Source organism: Sapajus apella, unplaced genomic scaffold (genome assembly GCF_009761245.1).
Source record: "Sapajus apella isolate SASKATOON/1434 unplaced genomic scaffold, GSC_monkey_1.0 scaffold120, whole genome shotgun sequence".
NCBI lineage: Eukaryota > Metazoa > Chordata > Mammalia > Primates > Cebidae > Sapajus > Sapajus apella.
The window spans coordinates 1,915,556-1,923,239 of NW_022437060.1; the positions used below are offsets into that span (position 1 = coordinate 1,915,556).

The 7,684-nt window shown below is 38.7% G+C and overlaps 1 protein-coding gene and 1 non-coding gene across 2 annotated transcripts in view; both read right to left on the reverse strand.

Moving 5' to 3' along the window:
* CNTNAP5 (contactin associated protein family member 5) overlaps positions 1-7,684 on the reverse strand; it is an 851,907-nt gene that overhangs the window by 23,859 nt on the left and 820,364 nt on the right. The gene's annotated exons all lie outside the window — the stretch shown is intronic.
* Positions 2,542-2,647, reverse strand: LOC116538559. Its single transcript, XR_004263687.1, has one exon. It is a non-coding gene; the product is annotated as a U6 spliceosomal RNA (small nuclear RNA).

A 7,684-nucleotide genomic window follows, 5' to 3' on the forward strand; every position in this document is an offset into this window, starting at 1 on the left:
GATCCCATTTGTCTATTTTGGCTTTTGTTGCCAATGCTTTCAGTGTTTCAGTCATGAAGTCCTTGCCTATGCCTATGTCCTGAATGGTTTTGCCTAGGTTTTCTTCCAGGGTTTTTATGGTGTTAGGTCTTGTGTTTAAATCTTTAATCCATCTGGAGTTAATTTTATTTTAAGGTGTCAGGAAGGGGTCCAGTTTCTGCTTTCTGCACTTAAGTAACAAGCTTTGCCAACATCATTTATTAAACAGGGAATCCTTTCTCCATTGCTTGTTTTTGTGAGGTTTGTCAAAGGTCAGATTGTTCTAGATGTGTGGCATTACCTCTGAGGCTTCTGTTCTGTTCCATTGGTCTATATCTCTATTTTGGTACCAGTACCATGCTGTTTTGATTACTGTAGCCTTGTAGGATAGTTTGAAGTCAGAGAGTGTGATGCCTCCAGCTTTGTTCTTTTTGCTGAGAATTGACTTGGCTATGTGGGCTCTCTTTTGGTTCCATATGAAGTTTAAGGTGGTTTTTTCAGTTCTGTGAAGAAGGTCATTGGTAGTTTGATGGGGATAGCATTGAATCTATAAATGACTTTGGGCAGTATGACCATTTTCACCATATTGATTCTTCCTAACCATGAGCATAGAATGTTTTTCCATCTGTTTGTGTCCTCTCTTATTTCTCTGACAGTGGTTTGTAGTTCTCCTTGAAGAGGTCCTTTACGTTCCTTGTTAGTTGTATTCCAAGGTATTTTATTATCTTTGCAGCAATTGTGAATGACAGTCCATTCTTGATTTGGCTCTCTGTTAGTCTGTTATTGGTGTATAGGAATGCCTGTGATTTCTACACATTGATTTTGTATCCTGAGACTTTGCTGAAGTTGCTTATCAGTTTCAGGAGCTTTTGGGCTGAGACAATGGGATCTTCTAAATATATAATCATGTCATCTGCAAATAGAGACAATTTGATTTCCTCCTTTCCTAATTAAAGACCATTTATTTCTTTTTCTTACCTGATTGCTCTGGCTAGAACTTCCAATACTATATTGAATAGGAGTGGTGAGAGAGGGCATCCTTGTCTACTGCCAGTTTTTAAAGGAAATGTTTTCAATTTTTGCCCATTCAGTATGGTATTGGCTGTGGGTTTGTCATAAATAGCCTTTATTATTTTGAGACATGCTCTGTTGATATCTACTTTATTGAGAGTTTTTAGCATAAAGGGCTGTTGAATTTTGTTGAAGGCCTTCTCTGCTTCTATTGAGATAATCGTGTTTTTTGTCTTTAGTTCTGTTTCTGTGGTGAATTACATTTATAGACTTGAATATGCTGAACTATCCTTGTAACCCTGGGATGTAGCCTACTTGGTTATGATGGATAAGCTTTTTAATGTGCTTTTGCAATCAGTTTGCTAGTATTTCATTGAAGAGTTTTGCTATGTTCATGATGGATAGTGGCCTGAAGTTTTCTTTTCTTGTTGAGTCTGTTGGGTTTTGGTATCCGGATGATGTTGGTTTCATAAAATGATTTGGGAAGGATTCCCTCTTTTTGGATTGTTTGGAAGAGTTTCAGAAGGAGTGGTACCAGCTCCTCTATGTATGTCTGCTAGAATTCAACTGTGAACCCATTTGGACCTGGGCTTTTTTTGGTTGGTAGGCTATTAATTGCTGCCTCAACTTCAGCCCTTGTTATTGGTCTATTCAGGGTTTTAACTTCTTCCTGGTTTAGGTTTGGAAGGGTGCAAGTGTCCAGGAAGTTATTTATTTCTTCCAGGCTTACTGGTTTATGTGCACGGAGTTGTTTGCAGTAATCTCTGATGGTAGTTTGTATTTCCATGGAATCGGTGGTTATATCCCCTTTATCATTTTTTTATTGCATCTATTTGACTCTTATCTCTTTTCTTTTTTATTAATCTGGCTAGTGGTCTATTTTGTTGCTCTTTCAAAAAACCAGCTCCTGGATTTATTGATTTTTTTGAAGGGTTTTTTTTTTTTTTTGTATGTGTGTGTGTGTGTGTGTGTGTGTGTGTCTATCTCCTTCATTCCTGCTCTAATCTTAGTTATTTCTTGTCTTCTGCTATTTTTGTTTTTGTTTTTGTTTTTTCATTTTTTATCTTGCTCCTCTAGCTCTTTCAATTTTGATGACAGGGTGTTGATTTTGGATCTCTCCTTGCTTCTCACGTGGTCATTTATTGCTATAAATTTTCCTCTAGACATTGCTTTAAATGTGTCCCTGAGATTCTGGTACGTTGTTTTCGTTCTTATTGGTTCTGAAGAACATCTTTATTTCTGCTTCATTTCATTGTTTATCCAGTCAACATTCAAGAGCCAGTTGCTCAGTTTTCATGAAGTTGTGAGGTTCTGAGTTAGTTTCTTAATCCTGAGTTCTAATTTGGTTACACTGCGTTCTGACAGACTGTTTGTTATGATTTCCATTCTTTGGCATTTACTGAGGGGTGATTTACTTCCAATTATGTGGTCAGTTTAGAGTACGTGTGATGTGGTGCTGGGAAAAAGGTATATTCTGTGGATTTGGGGGTGGAGAATTCTGTAAATGTCTATAAAAATATGGAATACTTCACGAATTTGTGTGTCACCCTTGTGCGGGGGCCATGCTAATCTTCTCTGTATCATTCCAATTTTAGTGTGTGTGCTATCAAACGAGCACCCAAGAGAGCTTTTTTGTTTTTTTAGCAAAGATTAAATTTAATTTATACCAACATATTCTACTCTAATGAGGAATTATAAGGTGTGAGGTTAAGAACACCAAAATATGTAAAAGCCATACTTGGCATCTTCAGTGATTTAATATGATTTATTTTTTAATTACAGATGTAAGCATATTGCAAATTTTATTTGTTGAATGGCTTTCTAAAACAAGTAACAGAAAATCCAACCTATAGTAAGCTAGCTAAACAATATTGTGGTCACTTATCTCACACAACAAGTTATCGAGAAGCAAGGAGAGCCCTGGGCACAGAACATCAGTTCTCCCCCTCTGTGTGGCTCCTTCATTTCATTCTCAGGCTGGAATGGGGTGAGCTTGCAATTCCAGACATTACATCCACATGCAACAACACCCAGCGGCTAAAACAAACAAACAAAAAAGCCAAGTGTGTCTGCCTCATCCTGTGTCTCTATTTAAAAATGGAATATACTTACTCAGAATCTGAAACATTCAGTCACCTTGCAGGATTTCTCTAATTGGACAGATTGTGTCACATTTTGTGACTTAACCAATCACTGGCAAAGGAAGTGAACCACAGTCATTTACTCAGACCAGCAGTGTTCAAACTCTTTGGTCTCAAGATTCCTCCCTACTTTAAAAATCCTGAAAAGCTTGTGGATATCTGTTTTTTATTATCTATCAGTGTCTACTTTGTCCTGACCCAAAACTGAGAAAATTTTAAAACAATAGCCCACAGCACACATTCGATTAGCTATCCCAGGGATGCCATCATCAGGTATAGCATAGCCTCTGAAAAACTCCTCTTTGTGTATGTAAGAGAATGAGAACAAAAATAGCAAATAAGGTTTATTATAAAAATAAAGACAATTTAAATCCAATGGATTCCTTAAGAGGATCTCAAAATCATGACCCCTGGACAAAACTTTGAGAATCACTAGATCACACTGTAAGAAGGAATACTAAGGAATTTCAGATAGAACAACCTTCTCAGTAGCATATGACTTCATGGAAGAGCATGAATACTTGCATAAAATTGGAATTCTGTTGGTAAAGGAAAGGGAGTTAAAATGGATGTTGGGTAGGTAAGCAACAGTCAGTTACACACATGCAAGCCAATCTTTGAAAGCCCAGTGATATTTTTAACATACAAAAGATAAAACATATATGATAAATGTGTTTAATATGTGGCCATTTTATGAGTTATATCCAGCCCCATACATATTCTGATGTATAGTACATATATGCAATTTTATCATATATATTTTAAGGAAATACACTTTTTACAATTTTAAAGTCAGTTATTTCTGATGAGTCATATACTGGCCTTTATAAAGATTCAGAGAGTCTAAGTTGAATAACCTAATTTTGGCCACTGTCAATTTGTAAACGTGGAACTATTCACTGGAGACTGGAGTCCAGCCCCGACAAAAAAAATGGTCCCACAGGTGACCATTTTATACAGTATACAGTGCTGCTTGCCTTTTTGTGTTTTATAGTGCCAAGTCTCCTGTATTCTGGTACTAATTATCTCATAGTATCAGACAATCTTACATGCCACTCAGGATGCCCTTTGTAGTTATTGCTCCATAATAATACTAGGAGACCCTAATTATGGAGCTTCTACCAGGTTAAGTGAATCATCTTGCAGAGAAATGCCACACAGTAGCTTCATGATTTGGAAAAACAACACACTGCTTTGATCACAAATTTTAAAGGTCATGGAACTGCCATAGTTCTTATTAAGATTGCTCTACCAAGATGGCTGAATAGGCACAACTCTGGAGTGCAGTTCCCAGTGAAAACACAGAGGGTGAGTGATCATCAGATTTCCAAACAAAGTTTTACTGCCCACAGATCAGGAGATTCCTGGGTGAAAAAGCACCATGAGTCTCCAGCGTGGCTGATTCAGCCGGCACAGTGGGTCTCCACACAAAAACTCACACAAATCCAGGCACTGTTTCAACTGTTGACTGGAACACCTGGGTGACAGAGTCACTCATTCAGCTGAAAAAAAGGGGCTGAAACAGGGAGCCAGGTGTTCGGGTTTGGCTGATCCCACCCCTACAAAGGCCAGCAATCTGAAGCTCTCTGGATTGAGAGTTTCATAGCAAGCACAGCTGGACCTGGGATGGTCCAGCTCTATGGGGGGAAGGGTGTCCACCATTACTGAGGCAATCCAGCACTATCAAGGCAGTCCATCATTACTGAGGCAGTACACCATTACAGAGATAGTCCACCATTACAGAGACAGTCCGCCATTACTGAGGCAGACAACCATTACTGAGTCAGTTCTAACTATACCTCTACAAACAAAACTGCAAGGAAGTTCACACAGCAGCTGGGCAGAGCCCATGGCAGCTAAGCAACACCTCTGCTGGCAGATTGTAACTACGCTACCTCCGTGCTGGGTAGGGCATCTCTGAAAAAAGGCAGAAGTGTCACAGGAACTTACAAGTAAAGCCCCACCTTCCCAGGACAGAGCACCTGGGAAAAAAAGGTGGTTATGATTTCCGCTGTAGCAGACATAAATGTAGCTGTCCAGCAGCTCTGAATGGAACATTGGAGCTCACAGCTCAGCACTTGAGCTCCTATAAGGGATAGACTGTCACCTCAAGCAGCTACCCAACCCCCGTATATCAAGAGACACCTTATAAAGGAGAGCTCAGCCTGACATCTGGGAGGTATGCTTCTGGAACAAAGATAACAAGAAGAAACTGGCAGCAACTCTTACTGTTCTGCAGCCACTGCAGGTGATCCCCAAGCAAGCAGGGTCTGGAGTGGACCTCCAGCAGTCCTACAGCCTGACCATCAGAAGGAAAACTTAGAAACAGGAAGAAATAACTTCATCAGCAACAAAAAGGATGTCCAGAGACCCCATATGAAAGCCAACAACTACAAAGACCACAGGTAGATAAATCCACAAAGATGGGAAGTTACCAGTGCAAAAAGGATGAAAACACCCAAAACCAGAATGCCTCTCCTCCTCCAAGGGATCACAACTCCTCATCAGCAAGGGAACAAGGCTGGATGGAGAATGAGTCTGATGAATTGACAGAAACAGGCTTCAGAAGGTAGGTAATAACAAACTTCTCTGAGCTAAAAGAACACATTCTAACACAATGCAAAGAAACTAAGAAATCTCTTAGTTTGACGAAATGATTACTAGAATAAACAGCTTAGAAAGAAATATAAATGAATTGATGGAGCTGAAAAACATAACATGAGAACTTCGCAAAGCATACACAAGTTTCAATAGCCAAAATGATGAAGCAGATGAAAGGATATCAGAGATTGAAGATCAACTCAATGAAATAAAATGGGAATTAGAGAAAAAAGAGTAAAAAGAAATGAACAAAGCCTCCAAGAAATATGGGATTGTGTGAAAGGACCTAATCTACGCCTGATATGTGTATCTGAATGTGACAGAGAGAATGAATCCAAGCTGGGAAACACTCTTCAGGGTATTATTCAGGAGAACTTCCCCAACCTAGCAAGGCAGGCCAATATTCAAGTCCAGGAAATACAAAGAACACCACAAACATATTCCTCAAGAAGAGCAACTTCAAGGCACATAATCATCAGATTCACCAGGGTTGAAATGCAGGAAAAAATGCTAAGTGCAGCCATAGAGAAAGGTCTGGTTGCCCACAAAGGGAGGCCCATCAGACTCACAGTAGATCTCTCTGAAGAAACTTTACGAGCCAGGAGAGAGTGGGGGCCAATATTCAACATCCTTAAAGAAAAGAACTTTTAACCTACAATTTCATATTCAGCCAAACTAAGCTTCATAAGGGAAGGAGAAATAAAATCCTTTACAAGCAATTGCTTAGAGATTTCATCACCACCACATCTGGTTTACAAGAGCTACTGAAAGAAGCACTAAACGTAGAAAGGATCAACCAGTACCAGCCACTCCAAAATTGTGCCAAATGGTAAAGAACATCAACACAATGAAGAAACTGCATCAATTAATGGGCAAACCCACCAGCTGGCATCAAAATGACAGGATCAAATTCAAACATAACAAAATTAACCTTAAATTTTAATGGGCTAAATGCCCCAATCAAATGACACAGACTGGCAAATTGGATAAAAAGTCAAAACCCATCGGTGTGCTGTATTCAGGAAGCCCATCTCACATGCAAGGATACACACAGGCTCCAAACAAAGGGATGGAGAAAGATTTATCAAGAAAATGGAGAGAAAAAAAAAAAAAGCAGGTGTTGCAATCCTAGTCTCTTATAAAATAGACTTTAAACCAACAAAGATCAAAAGAGATGAAGAAGGGTATTACATAATGGTAAAAGGGTCAATGCAACAAGAAAAGCTAATAATCCTAAATATATACACAACCAATACAGGAGCACCCAGAAACATAGAGCAAGTTCTTAATGTTCTACAAAGAGACTTAAACTCCCACTCAATAATAGTGGGAGTCTTTAACACTCCACTGTCAATATTAGACAGATCAATGAGACAGAAAATTAAGAAGCATATCCAGGACTTGAACTCAGACCTAGACCAAACAAACCTAGTAGACATTTACAGAATTCTCCACACCAAATCCACAGGAAATATATTCGTCTCAGCACCACATCACACCTACACTAAAATTGACCACATAATGGGAAGTAAATCACTCCTCAGCAAATGCAAAAGAATAGAAATCATAACAAACAGTCTCTCAGACCACAGTGCAATCAAATTAGAACTAAGAATTCAGAAACTAACTGAGAACCTCACAACTGCATGGAAACTGAACAACTGGCTCTTGAATGTTGACTGGATAAACAATGAAATGAAGCAGTAATAAAGACGTTCTTCAAAACCAATGAGAATGAAGACACAATGTACCAGAATCTCATGGACACATTTAAAGCAGTGTCTAGAGGAAAATTTATAGCAATAAATGACCACATGAGAAGCAAGAAAAGATCTAAAATCAATACCCTATCAATTTAAATTGAAAGAGCTAGAGGAGCAAGATTAAAAAAAAAAAAAAAAAAAAAAAAAAAA